This window comes from Camelus ferus, chromosome 35 (genome assembly GCF_009834535.1).
Source record: "Camelus ferus isolate YT-003-E chromosome 35, BCGSAC_Cfer_1.0, whole genome shotgun sequence".
Classification (NCBI taxonomy): Eukaryota; Metazoa; Chordata; class Mammalia; order Artiodactyla; family Camelidae; genus Camelus; species Camelus ferus.
The window spans coordinates 18,596,895-18,610,861 of record NC_045730.1 but is presented as its reverse complement, the minus strand read 5'-3'; the positions used below and the strand labels follow the sequence as shown (position 1 = coordinate 18,610,861).

The 13,967-nt window shown below is 53.5% G+C and overlaps 1 long non-coding RNA gene across 1 annotated transcript; it reads left to right on the top strand.

Moving 5' to 3' along the window:
• The first annotated feature begins 8,246 nt into the window (after window positions 1-8,246).
• LOC116661495 lies at window positions 8,247-11,361 on the top strand. The gene is made up of 3 exons (XR_004317369.1): window positions 8,247-8,381; window positions 9,101-9,229; window positions 11,246-11,361. It is a non-coding gene; the product is annotated as an uncharacterized LOC116661495 (long non-coding RNA).
• Window positions 11,362-13,967: the final 2,606 nt, after the last annotated feature.

Below are 13,967 nucleotides of genomic sequence, written 5' to 3'. Positions count from 1 at the left end.
AACTTTTTATCTCTATGTGAATGGGAAAGTGTTATCCCCTTAAAGGTCACAGCCTGGAGAATGGGCTTTCCTGTGTATTTCAGGCTCTAGGTGACATTCTTTTTCAAAAGGTACAGAACCAGCATGACTGAGCCCAGGAAACAGAGCACAGGGTTGGAGCTAAAGGAACAGATCCAAGATGGAGTCAGGTCTGTTATTCCCTATTACACTGGAGCCACAAGAACTGGGAAGTAGGCTGCCATCTCTACCCATGGCAGACGCAGGAGGGCAATTGTTTCTGGTCCATCAGAAAATGCCCCGAGGCAGGGCAGGGTGGTGTGCTTTACGAACAGCATCTTGGGCAGAGGGCAACTCCAGTGAGCCTGGCGGCAGGGTGGCAGATGCTGGTGGGCGAGCATCTCGCATCCGTTCCTCCTGGACCACTCAGGGGAAGATGGGGACAGAGGCGCTGGCATGGGCTCCTTATCCCTCAGATGTGTGGGCAGATTCCCATGTGTGCACACACCTGGCTGCTTTTCTAGCACTAACCTATTTGTGGGCCAGATAGATTCCTGAGAAGAGGAGCAGCAGGAAGTGCCTGCCCCCTCTCCCTGGCCCTGTGTGCTAAGACAGGCGTGGGTCCCCTTGTCAGTACCTGTCCTTCCTTCCTGAGGTCCTCCTGCTGCTTTTGCAAAAGGGCATGCCTGCCATGGGTGAGGCCTGCATGGGAGTGGGGGTGGGTTTCCTGGATTTCCAGGTGTATTGGGTCAAACGTGGCTGTTACCAAAGGCAAGTTCATGTGCCCGACGCACCATGAAGCCAAACAAACCAAAATGCGGGAGTTTGGAGCAGAGAAAGGTTTATTGCAGGGCCGAGCAAGGAGGACAGGGTGGCTCATGCCCAAGAAAACCCCAAACTCCCCAGAGGGTTTCAGCAAAGCCTATTTAAAGGCCAGGTTGGGGGGGGGCATCACAGGATGCACGATCAGCTCGCACAGTCCTTTGGTTGATGTTGAGGGAACAGGAGCGGTCAATGTTGCCAACCCCTGGGCACCAGAAAGTCTGGGGGCCACATGCTCTCAATCATCAAGCAGTTAATTTCTTCCCTTTGGTGGTGGTTTTGAGCATCTGAAACACTCGGGAAACATACATGAGATACTGTTATCTGGGTCCTTGAGAGAGGAGCTGCAGCAAAGGACATGGGGGAGGGGTCTGTCCCTGGAAGGCCCCACGGGGTCCTGGATTATTACTGAGACCTTGGGTTGGGCTGGGAGCTGCAGTGTCCAGTCCTGCCCAGGTCACTGGATGCCTCTCCTCTCGGCGTGGACCCTGAAAGCAGGTGAGGAAATGCTCCCCAACACTCGCACCACCCCCCAAAGCCTTTTCAAATGAATGTCATTATACACAAAATGTTATGATAATTCACAGAGAAAAAAATGTGATAATGAGTGTGTATATGTCCATGAATGACTGAAAAATTGTGCTGAACACTGGAATTTGACACAACATTGTAAAGTGATTATAAATCAATAAAAAATGTTAAAAAAAACAATCAGAAGTGATTGAGAATTAATTTTCAGAAGTAGCCCTTGCCAAATAACGCGTTACACATCCTCTCCCTAGGGGTCAGTTCGCTCACTGTCGGGCCTTTAGTGCTTACAGAAAGCTGTGCCGAGTTAAGCCCAAGTTTTTGGTCAGAATATGCCATTCTCAGCCACCTTCCTGATTCCTGGGCCATCTGATGTCCCAGCAGAGTCCACCCTCGTTCTCTGCAGACCAGGACTGCAGGGGGGGGCGGTCTTGCAGGGCATTGGGTCAGGGGACACAGGCCAAGCCAAGAAGTTATCACTTATATGTTTATGTCCTCCCTGATCTTTCTTCCTGATTGTTGGGCAAAGACAGGGAACAAGAATTGAGCGATCAGGACGTCTTCCCTACGGCTCAGCGTTGGCCCAGGGCCAGAGTGGAGCTGAGGCTGCCCAGCAGGGGGGCCTGGTACCCTGTCCTCAGGGTCTACAGTGGGATGGGGAGTTCTCTGAGGTGGGTTTATGTCAATGAGCATCTAGTGAGTGAGGGAAGGCGCCTGCCGGGGAGGTGGGCAGCGGGCCAGAAGGGGGCGGCCAGCTGGGCTGCATTTTCTTCCTCCTCTTTCCAGTCTGGCCAGCGGTTGGCTTTGCTTTTTCCATATACATGGCCTTGTGGATGCAAGGCTGCTGTGACCAGCTCAACCTGGAGACCCAAAGGGCTGTGACCCAGGCCCTGGCCCCGTCGTCACCTTGGAGAATTGAGATGCATGCACTCGGGGGGTAAAAATAGCAAAACCCCAGTGATGGTGGAGTGTGGTGTCAGATGAGGGGCTTGCACAGTGACTCCTGCAAGAGTCAGGAGACGGAGCAAGCTCTTTCTCTGCGATCCTGGGAATTCTTCACCGAGGAAAGATTCGAGCTCTGTCTGAAAAACATGGTAGAATTTGGAAGAAGGTGTGTGGGGGCGTGGGGGCAGCAGGTGTAAACACCCAGGCGCAGGGCAACACAGGCGTATTGGACAGTGGGTTCCCCAGCTGGCGGACGTGGAGGGCAGCGGGCAGGTCCGGCCGGGAAGGTGAGTCAGGGCTAGCCTGGGCCTTGGATGCTAGACTTCAACCAGCAGTAAATTTGCTCTGGAAGAAGTGATGAGAGCAGGGTTGTGAGTCCAGGGCTCTTACAATGGAAGGTGCTGTAGGGGAGCTCTTGCCAAACCCTGTATGTGATGCTTCAGGAAGCTCACACTATCGGATGGGGGACAGATTGTTAGGGTACAGAACAGTTGCCTCAATCTGCAACTCTGAGCTACCGGAGGATTCAGCATACCCCAGACTACTGCTAGGTATTAGGCTGCAAGTGACAGAAAAGCCCCAAATCACAAGGATTTACGAATGTTTTTTTCTCTCTCACATTTTAAAAATTCAGGGGTAGACAGTTAAGGATTGGATGGTTTTCCTTGGTCTCAAGGATCTAGACTGCTTCTGGCTTACTGAGCTGCGTGTATACGTTTTCTTCCCAACAACTACTCACGGTCCAGGATGGCTGCTGCAGCTCCAGCCTTCACATGTTACACCAGGCAGCAGGAAGAAGGAAGAGATGAAGGAGTATGGAAGACTAAAATGGCCATAAATTCCTTGACAGTCCTCCCACTGAGAAGTGGGGATATGTCATATTCCCTTGAGTGAACTACTTTGTTCACTAGAAGATGGAAGTAATGATGTTGTGTCAGTTTCTAAATCCATGTCTTAAGAAAGTGACAGCTTACACAGCCTCTAGGAATATTCTCCCTCAGAAGAACGAACTGTCATGTGATGCCCCTGACCATCCTTTCTGCCCTGCTGGAGAGGCTCGCTGTAGTGACTCTGGTTGACAGTCTGTCGGTCCTGGTCTTCCAACCACCTCCACCAAAGTGCCGTTCAGGTGAACAAAGCCATCTTGGCTCCCATAAACCAGCCCACCTACCAGCTGAATGTCACCAACTGACCCAGTAGAGGAAAGAAACCTATCATCTAGTGGGCCCTATCCAAGTTCCAGATCCATAAAATTGTGAAAAACAATAAAAATGATTGTTGTTTTAAACCACTCAGTTCAGGGGTAATTTGTTATGCAGCAGTGGATAACAGGAACACAGCTTGGTGCCTGGAAGTGGGTTTCTGCCGCAACAAAAACTTAGCACATGCCCTTGGCTTTGGGACGCAGCATCTCAAGGGAGGACCTTGAGAAGACTGCTAATAAAAGCTGGAAGGATCGCAAAGAAACTTGATGAGAGACTGGAGGACAGACAGAGAGTAAAATGTTATTGGAGGCTGGCCAGAGAGTTCAGCAACACTGTCACCAGTGTTGCAACAAGGGAAACAGAGGGGCTAACTGATGGACTCAAGGGCCTGGCTGAGAGGACTCCAGGCAGAAGACAGAACATACCACGGGCTTCTTCCAGCTGCCTGTGACGAACCGTGTGAAGAGAGAGGTGGACTAAGGAAATATAAAGGGGCCGGGGCTTTCTGGGTGTGTAACAAAACTCTGCCTCTTTGCCACTGTCTCCCTGCAAGTGTCTCACAGTGAGAAATGGCTTCAGGACACAGATCAAATCCAGGGCACCCTGTGCAGTGCAGAGTCTTAAAGGCGGGCCTCATAGACTTTTCTCTGTCAGACAATAGGGCTTTTAAAAATTTTAAGGATGCTGGGAGCCCCTCCCTGAGAGGAGGACTTGGTTCTAATCAGGAACTGGAGATGTGTGTCTGGCTGGATTTCCAAATTGCTGTGGACCACATTGCTGACATAGGCTTTCTCTCTTCCCCGACTTTGGATTCCCTCTTTGGGCGGAGGGCGGACCGTGGCGTTTCCCTTCCTGACGTGACATTGTTTGTTGAATGGGTGGGGTCACGGTGCTCTTTCTCTAGTTCACTGGTCTTCAGAACAAGAAGAGCCAGACTTGAGTTGCTGCTCCTGGAGAAACACTCCAGTGCACCTGGACCCGCCTCAGAGGATGCTCTGCGGGACCTTGAGCCTGAGCCTGGGCTGTGTCAGGGAGAGGCCTTGGAGGGGGCGGGGAGGCTTTGGATTCTGTGCCTGGAACTCACCTAAGTAGTTTGGGCCAGAGGACGGTCTGTGGCGGGTCGCCCACCATGCTGTGGGTCTGAGTCACAAACTAGCTGGATTTGAGGGGTTTGCATTTGAGGCAACTTTTCTTTTTTTTGTCTGTTTTTGTTTTTTACTTCCTTTTGAGGCAACTTCCTAGTCCAGTTTAAATGCAAATGGAAACCTGGCAGGTTAATCCTTGGGGACTACAAATAACTGGTCAGCACTTCACCTCTGGAAAACCCAAGCTGGACTCTGCACGATGACATATGGATGACAGCGTGTGGGAGGTGACTCCAGCCTTCCCCTTCCTGCTTCCGTGGGGGCTGAGGAGGGGCCTCTTGCTGGGGAAGGTGACTCAGTCTAATGGACTCCATCTGCTATGACCCTCTTTGAGGCCACGCGGGGAAGGGCAGAGGTGGGATGGATGGATGCTGGAGAGAGTCCCCGGATGTTTATTCCCCTCCCCTCCCGGATATTCCCTCTGCCCTCTCCATAGCTGCCGGGGACTTGGCATTTGCTTTTTTGGCCTCTTCCTTTAAACAACTGAACCAAATGGCTTCTGATGCCCACAATCATAACTGCCTCGAGTTAAACCCAAAAAACTCTTGACCGCTGTTCTGCATTTCAGTTGTCACAAAGAAAGTAAAGGGAAATGTGCCAACTTGAGAGCCCAGACCTCAGTTCCTCTGGGGACAGGAGCTGGAGCTGTCAGGTGCCCAGCAGCTAGGGCTTCACTGTGCTTCCCCTGTAGGAATGGGACGGCTGGGGACTGAGTGACACAGACAGGGACGGGAGGATGAGGAGGCTGGTCGGGGCACAGGAGACTGTGTGCGAGAGTCCGGGCTTTTTTTTTTTCTCTTCCTCATTTTTTCCTAAAGGAGCCAACCCCCCGCTCTAGAAATGTCAAGCATTTTCCAAACAACGTTCCAGGTAAAGTCCATCGGCTCGAGTTTCTGAGAAAGCACTTAAAGGCAAAATTCAGGAGCAGATGTCAGCATTCTGGACTCTCCTGATGTTATTAAAGGTGCAGGTGGCGGTTGACATGGCTAAGTGGACGGGGCAGGAGCTGGTCCCTGGCCAGAAGGCATCACAACTCATCACTCCCTAAAATACCCATCAGGGAGATGGACGAACCCTGGGAAAGATGGGCCGTACATTTGAAGATGCTTATTTTTCCTCCAATTACGTGCAAATCCCATTATAAGAGGGAGCACATGGTCCGAGGCTCAGGACCCTAGGTGATGGGGGATGGGGCCCATGCATCCCCGAGGCTGGCCAGAGAGCTCACAGCAGAAGTACACCCTTGCACTGGTCTCACCCGCCTTCTGGATGGCACCCAGGTACCCTGCCTGGACCACTCTCTCCAGACTGCTGGGCTGCAAGAGCAGAGCAGCCTGGGCCTCCCAGGTTGAGGGAGGGCCAGCAGCGTGCCCACCTGGCATCTCTGCACCTCTTGGGGCGCTGCCTCTGTGGGCTGCCCTGTACTCCGATCAGGCCACAGTAGCAAGTGTTCCCGGCCCGGAGCTTGGGGCTGAACTCTGATCTCATTTCAGGAAGCAGCGTGGCCTCCCTGCTAATTGTAGGGGTGGGAGAACCAAGGCCAATGACGTGGGCCGTTCCTTTGCCAACAAAAAGGCTGGAGTGCGGTCTTCCCAGGATTCATTTCAAATAAGGCTAAAAAAAAAAAGACGCCTCATTTCGCCTAAGTGCCGCCTTTGCAGAGTGAAAATGGGGACTTATTTGTCTCTGCCTGCTGCCTTCTCCACCCCATCTGCCTCGGAGGTGGTCTAATGGTAAATGGCTCATTGCTGCTAATCAGTTCCAGGGCCTGGGACAGGGAAGGGCAGGAGGCCGGCTGCGGGCGGGGCAGGACGGGGCAGTGGTGGGGAGAGCGCTTGACTATGGCTCCTCCCCCCTGGCCGTGAACCTGGCGCGGTCTCTTCCTCCTTAGGCTCTGGGCTCACCTGAGTGCCTTCTGGGGAGCCCTGACCTGGATTCAACTGCGGCTCAAAACTCTGAGAACTGCTTTCTTGCTCAGGCCTCTTGAATTGGCCATGGGGTCTGACCTGGGGCGGAAGGAAGCTCTTTCGGCCACCCCATCAGCTCCTGGTGGGCATGGCCAGGCCACAGGGCCTCCATGAATCCACTGGGCTGTATTATCAAAGGAGTGCTTGATTCATGAACGTCAGAAAACTGTAAACCCCAGCCTTCCTTAAGCTTTAAGTTCAGCTTTTTCATTTTTTTGACTTTTTTTAAATCGAATTATAGTTGATTTCCAGTGTTGTGAATCTAGCATTCATTTTTAACTTAAAACGTTTAATCCCATTTTAAGCTGTCATCCTACCCAGCTGGCCCATTTAAAAGCTTGGAAGGACTTCGTGGACTGTCCGTAACATTCTTAGCTTTCCCCACAATTCAGTCCAAGCTGTATTCCTGTCCATCTCTCTTTCTATCCAAAAGCCCCATTATCTTAAGGGAAAACATGACTTGGGAAACAGTGTTCAAATGTGAATTTTCCTCCCATGTTAATGCGGAGGCTTGGGTCTCAGTCTACTCCCTTTGGCTGGAAATGCTTTGATTAGGTGGCATGTGAATGTTTTTAGAGTCCAGGGCAAGCTGCCTCTTCCACCACTCAGAGCAGAACATTTAGGAAGAAACCCTCTCTCTATCTCTTCTCCCATCTGGGAGGCAAGCTCTGAGCAGGCATTAAGGTGGGCTGTTGGCCCTGTACGCCAACCCCGCAGAAGCCTGGCGGTCCACCTGGGGAGCCTCCACCTCTGTCCATCCCTGAGCTGACCCGAGGGCCCAGCTCCATCCTCAGCTGCTCGGTCTCCTCCCAGGCCTGGGAGTGAGGTGAAGTGACCTCCTCATCCCATCCAGTCTGTTCATCCAACCTCCCCTCTAGACCCCACCTCACTTCTCTTATTCTGCACCTGAATATCAGCCACACACAGCTAATCCTTTGGGATTTTTCCAACCAGATGTTTTGTAGTTCATAAGACTGTTTTTGTTTTAATAGACATTTCTATGAGAAGTGATCTTTCAGGTAGGACTCAGAAGAGAACTTTATCGCTGGCAAGTTGGGGAACCTTCAAAATTTAAACACACACACCATGAACTTTTGCAAGAATGGATGATCAACCAAGCCTTTGTGGAGTTTTTATTGAGTCTGCGTCCCACGGCGGCCCTGGGCTGTGAGCAGTGGTCATTAACAGTCGGGGAACTTGAGTTACCCGCGGAAGGCGTGCCGGCTGCGCCCCACCATTTACAGGCCTGAGCCACACCAGTAACAGGACCAGCCACGCGCAGTCTCGGCTTCGCTTGTTGGAAACCAGTAGCTGTGTAACACTCTGAAAGCTGCCCTTTGGGAACCATAGATTTTAATTTCAATCCCTTAATTCACAAGCAAGTTTATTCAATGAGGAACAGGCACAGGGGATTGTGCAGAGTTAAGAAAAATGTCCTCTAGGCCAATTACCCCAAGTCTGGGCCCTTCACAGCTCTGGCGCAGGGCAGGTCGTGCCTGTAAGAAAACGCAGACCATTTCACTGCTTGGTTTGCCTGTGTATCAGGGAGGAGGGGCTTCTGCTGTCACTCAGATTGATTGATTGCGTTTTCTTTTCCTTGGTAATCGTTAAAAAACAAAATAAAACCTCCCGTAAGCCTTTTGGAACTTCTGGAAAAGTCCCTGTGCTGAGGACCGCTGAATCTGAGAAGAGTCAGGAGCAGAGCTGGAAACCACTTTTCCGCACCCCTCTTCACTGGGCTGGGGACCCTTTCCTTCCCCAGGATGTCGTGGGTGAGTGGGAAGCCATCCCGGGCCAGTGAGCAAAATCAACCAAACCAGACTGGGTTTGCACTGGCAGGAGGCCCAGGGAAACCTTGCTGATGGCAGGAAAGGATGGCCACGCCCTGGTGGGCGTGAAATGCCCTCCTCACCTCTAATTACAAAGAAGGAAAAAAAATTGCTAAAAAAAAGATGCTTCACGTGTCTTAATATAACTGGAAGCGACCATCTCAAGCTTTGAAGGCCGCGTCCTTTGAGGCAGTTTCCAAAGGAACTCCACGCCAGGGGGTAGTTGATGTGGTCGTGGTGAGGAGTCTGTTTCAGATAAGCATCCTGCAGTCCTGGGTGGGGGCTCATCCTAGGAGGGGCGCCTCGGGGGACAGACGTGACTGGAGTTGGTTTGATTGGACTGGAAATGGGGTCTTTAGCCCCGCTCTCTACCAGCTGCCAGCACTCCCTGGGTTCTGCTCTGCCCTCTTGGTCAGTGTCACAGAGGACACCCAGCCACCCTTTGGGGCTGGGATCCAACGCCTGACACTGACGGGGTTGCAGGGACTTGCGGACGCATTCTTCCCCACAGCTCTCTCTGGGGCTGCGTGGGCTGCGGGAGGGGTGAGGACAGAGTGAGGACCTCCAAGACCTCCAGGCACTGGGCTCTGTGTGGTCCCCCAGGGGCAAGACCCTCCCATCTCATCCCCATTGCTGTCTCTTGCTTTTCTGTGTTAACTCAGTTGCATCACCCTCCGCTGTCCGGTTTCTTCAGGAAGCAGTGGGATCATAGGAGGCTCCCTGGTCCTCATCTTGAAGGCTAGCAACTAGGCATCTCCCAGCTGTCATCCTCCAGCCCATCAGTGTTTCAGGTCTGTGATGGAGCCCGGGGGAGGGGGTTGATTACCTGGACGCATCCACCCCCGCCTCTTCTCACTTAGAGCCCTCAGTGAAGTGGGTTCAGGTGGAAGCCCTTTGGCCTTCATGCTAAGCTGTGGCCTCCATGCTAAGCTGTGGCCTCTGAGTGACCCACCAGGACCTCCGGCAGATTCCCATTTGTGTTGAAAATTGCGATTATTTGCAGGGCCCTGCGCAGAAAATTTTATGGATAAATGATGGCCTTAATCTGTCCTGTTGAGTCTTTGCTGAGGGATTATTTTCAAGGCATTGCTTAGAAATTATCCAAACAAAATTCCCTCAGTTCTGAACACACATTGGTTTGTCTACATACGAACATTACAAATCGTGTTTACAGGGGTTTATTTGCTGGTGTCCGACTCCTTCAGTTCTGAGGCTGCTAGGGAGCCGCGTACTGGCCAAGGGAAAGTCGTGATGTGTTAGTGCAGCTCTGTAGAAAGCTGATTGTTAGTCAAATAGATCCCAGCCAGATTTGGAGAGTCTTATGAAGAGCTGACCTCAAAGGGACCTTCAAGATCATACACTCCAACCTTTTCGTTTTTTGACTGAGCTACAGTTGATTGACAATATTGTGTTAGTTTCAGGTGTACAGCAAAGTGATTCAGTCATATACATATTCCTTTTTAGATTCTTTTGCACTATAGGTCATTATAAGATACTGAATATATTTCCCTGTGCTATATGGTACATCTTTGTTGTTTATCTATTTTACATATAGCGCTGTTTCAATTTCTTCAAAGAAGAACCAGAGGGAGCCTTAAAGGCCTAGGATGGGCTGGCACTTTGGTTCACCCCTCCTTAAAAGAACTTTGAAGCGGAGCGGGTATAGCTCGGTGGTAGAGCACATGCTTAGCATACGCAAAGTCCTGGGTTCAAGCCCCAGCACCTCCGTTTGAAAATAAATAAATAAATGAACCTCATTCACCCCCCCCAAAAAAAAACCTACAAAAAAAGAGAATTAAAAAAATTTTTTTCTTAATTGGCCTTGGCTGGTGGGGCGCAGAGTCTGCAGCTGGCTGCGGCCCACCTGATCCCCGCCTGTTTCCCAGATGCCCCCCAGGGCGGGCGGGAGGCAGCGCTGCTGTGCGGCTTATTCAGCCGGAGCCTGGGGCGCCAGGCCCGGCCCCGCCCGGTGGAGACTGGTTCTCTGGCAGGTGGGGGCCAACTCCACCCGCCCCACACTCTTCACACAGAATGTTCTCTCACTTTCTTTGGAAAGTAACCTTATACCCGTCCGTCCCAGCCGAGGCAAGGAGGTGGAAGTTTAGCATCGGCCCTGTTGGGAAGCAGGAACAAAAATTAAACAACTCGAGAGATGAGCCCCTCTCCCACTCCAGCCCTGGTTCCACAGCCTCCAGCTGGAACCAGCTCCAACATCTGGGATTTATCAGTCGCCCCCACATTAACCCATTGGTTTCAGGAGTTGGGATTTCCTAAACCCAAAGCACTAAATTTGGCAATTTTTTTTTAACCTTTCCTTTCTGACTTTTAAGGAAGCAGGGAGCGTGTGTGGGCTAGGAGGCCAGTTTGGGTAGTAGCAGGTGGTTTCACATCGGCTACCCACAGTGAACTCAGAGAAAGGAAAGTGAACTCAAATGGCCCTTGTTTGAGTTCCTCGTGGGTGTGTTGGGGTCTCCAGGTTCCTGCCCCAGTGCTGTGCCTTTTTGCCTCTGGCTTTTGGAAGACAAAACCCTAAATAACATTGACCCTCATAGGCCCTCACTGAACTGATTACTTAAAACCTGGGGCTCTTAGGCTGGAGAGGGAAAACTCCCCCACCTCAGGGTGGGGGTGCTCTCAGGTCCCAGGAGAGCTCGGTTCCCTCCTTCAGCTGGACCCAGCAAACAGGAGCGACAAGAGGCCGTGGGCGCACGCGCCGGGGAAGGGGTGGCAGAAGCGGCTGGGGAACAGCAGGCTGACTTGTTACGCGCTCTCACGATTGGCTCCATGTTTCTCTTGTCCCTCTTCAGAGAGCTGATGGAGCGCACGGACAGGAGTATGTGGGTACCCAGGCTAGCAAAGGAAATTAACTGCAGTGGCATGGGGGGCCCACTCCCGCCCTGGCCAGTCGGCTGCAGCGACCCCAGGTCCCGGGGCCACGCGAGCTGAGCACACTTGATGCTCCTCGGCAGGCTGGAGTCCATGGTAGCTCCCGCTGCCCGCTCAAGATCCGCATCTTAGGCGCCCGCAGAAATTCCCCTGTGAAGGTCACCACCAGGTACGTACATGTCGGGCCCGTGGTCTAGTGACGGGTGTGTGACTGGCCTTGGTAGTTTCCAATGAATTGCAACGTGCAGAACCCAGGGGCCGGGGCTGCACGTACCCCGCATGCCATTCCCGCCTCCACCCCTGCTGCCCCACCTCTCCCTGGTGGGTCCCTGCCCCGGCCCGGGAGCTCAGAGACCTCCGTCTTCAATAAGCATCTAGGCCAGTGGGACCTGCACGACCCTCACACATCCCTGCAGAGCCCAGGGGAGTAGGGTGGGGCGCCCAGGATTTGAGAGAAAACAGCAGAGGCCACGGTACTAGCTTGTAGAGGGGTGGGGGGGTCGTTTTCTCACAGCCCACAGGATCTTTTCTTAACTGGGACCTGGGGTCTTGGGGTGTCAGTACCCAAATGCTGAGGAAAGGCAGCCCTCTGGAGACCAGGCTGAGTGAGGGCAGGGGACACTCTGTCTCCTGACTGCAGCCTGGGGACAAGAAAGGGGGATGCCAGCAGTGTCTGCACCACCAGCCGGGAGAGAGGAGGAGGCTGGCTGGGCACCGCCAATGGGCCCAGAACAGAGGCTTCCAGAATGTTCCAAACGCTTTGATGTATGGGACCCAGGATGGAGCTCTGAGCTGCCCTCTGTCTTGAAATGGTACCATTGGTCAGAGCTGCAGGGGCCTGCATCCTGGGGGCTGCCGTCCCCAGGGAGGGTGCACCAGCTAGAGTGAACGGACTGGCTTCCTCCAGGGCGCAGCCCCTGCGGGGCCGACAAGCAGGAGGAAGGGAAAGAGAAAGAGGATCCGGCCATCATATTTTATCCCCGTTACAGTGATGCCCTGGGCGGCCCTGGGATCACCCGGTGAAACTGCCTTTAAAGAAGTCAGTAAGAAAGGCCACAAGGATTCTTTCCCTCCCATCTGACTTTCATTTGCTTACAAACACCTGAGAAGACAGCCCAGACTCCTCGCAAAGGCCTGGGTGTTGATTAAAGCGGAGCAGAAGCAGGTGGGAGACTGCGCTTAGGCTGGCCTGGAAACAGGGGAGGGGAACAGGCAGCAGGGATGGGCCCCGTCTCTGCGGGAGGCCTGGAGACAAGCCGGGGCCCAGCGAGCAGTGGAGGGAGCTGGGGGCCTGCTCCAGGGCCGCTCTGATCGGTGATAGAAAGGAAAGGTGGAGAATATGGAATTCCTGATTAGGCTGCTGCCTGATGTTCTGATTCATCACCGGCTGTGGATCGTTTTTGTGACAGTGAATAAATGGCGATGATCTGCATAGTGTCACGTGGGTGGAAAGGGCCTGTGGTGACTGGAGCGCCAGCTGTCCTGTGCAGGTGGGGAGGTGCAGCCGATCTGTGCTCCGCGGTGGCTCTGGGGCCGCCCGGCAAAGCCAGACCTGAGAACGTGGTGACTGCAGGCCGCTTGTCATCACGGCTCTGCCGCAGAGAAGGGTGCAGGCCCCCAGACCCTGCTGGGGAAGGAGACAGAAGGCCTGGTCCACGTCACCTGTTTCTCTAGCAGAAGCCCTGCTGGGAGGGGCCCCTCTGCTCTGCGGCCACCTGCAGGCACAGTGATCAGGCCTCATCTGAGTTGAGTTGGAGGAAATTTGGGGCTGCTTTACTGTCTGGTCGGCGGATGGGCAGGCATCCTCCCAAGTAGGGGCTGTCACATCCTTTCTTCATCTTGCTGTCCCTCTGGGCACCGTCTCTAGATCCAAGGGCAGTGGAAGCTTCAGGCTGCCCGTCGTGGCCGGGTAACCCAGGCACTGGGCTGCAGTCACATGTAACTTTCTAGAGCTGTCACATCTCAGGGGCCCTCAGCCTTTGGAAGACTTTGCCTCCTGGGGTAGGAGAGCTCAGCCTGGCCTCCACGGTCCCCTGTCTGTGCGCTGAGTGGCTCTGGCTCCTGTTGCCAGCGCCAGGCCATCAATGAGCTGGTGATGTCAGAGGGTGGACTGCCAGCCCTCCTGGCCACCGCTCCTGGATTCCTCCCCCCTCCCCACTTCCTCAAGACACAATTCCAGCTTCAAGTTTTCCAGTGGGCTACCCAAGACAAAGACAAGAGCCAGGTGGGGGCTTGCAAAGGCCGACGGGGACTCCGTGGGCCTTGGTACCACCTGGAATGCTGGCTCTCAGGGAAGCAGGGCTTCCTGGGCCCCGCTCCCACCCCGCCTGCAGTTTCCTTCCTCTGGTTTTGTCATCGTTCATTACCCTTTGTCAGTGACTTCATCGTGGACACAAGGCTCTGTCAGTTCGGCAAGTAGGGACTGAGCCAGAAAGTTTCCCTCCCCCTCAGGCTGGCTCCACACAGATGCCATTTCTTTCCCTGCGTGCAGCCCCCTCTGCCGGCGGCCGGCCTCCACGGCACCCGGGCAAGGGCCTCGGGAGGGGGCGGCCGACAGGGCATCTGGACAAGGGAAGTGGGCTCAGAGCCAACAGGCGTTTCCCATGGCCCCTAAAATAACTGACGATGGGAAAGAAAGACAGA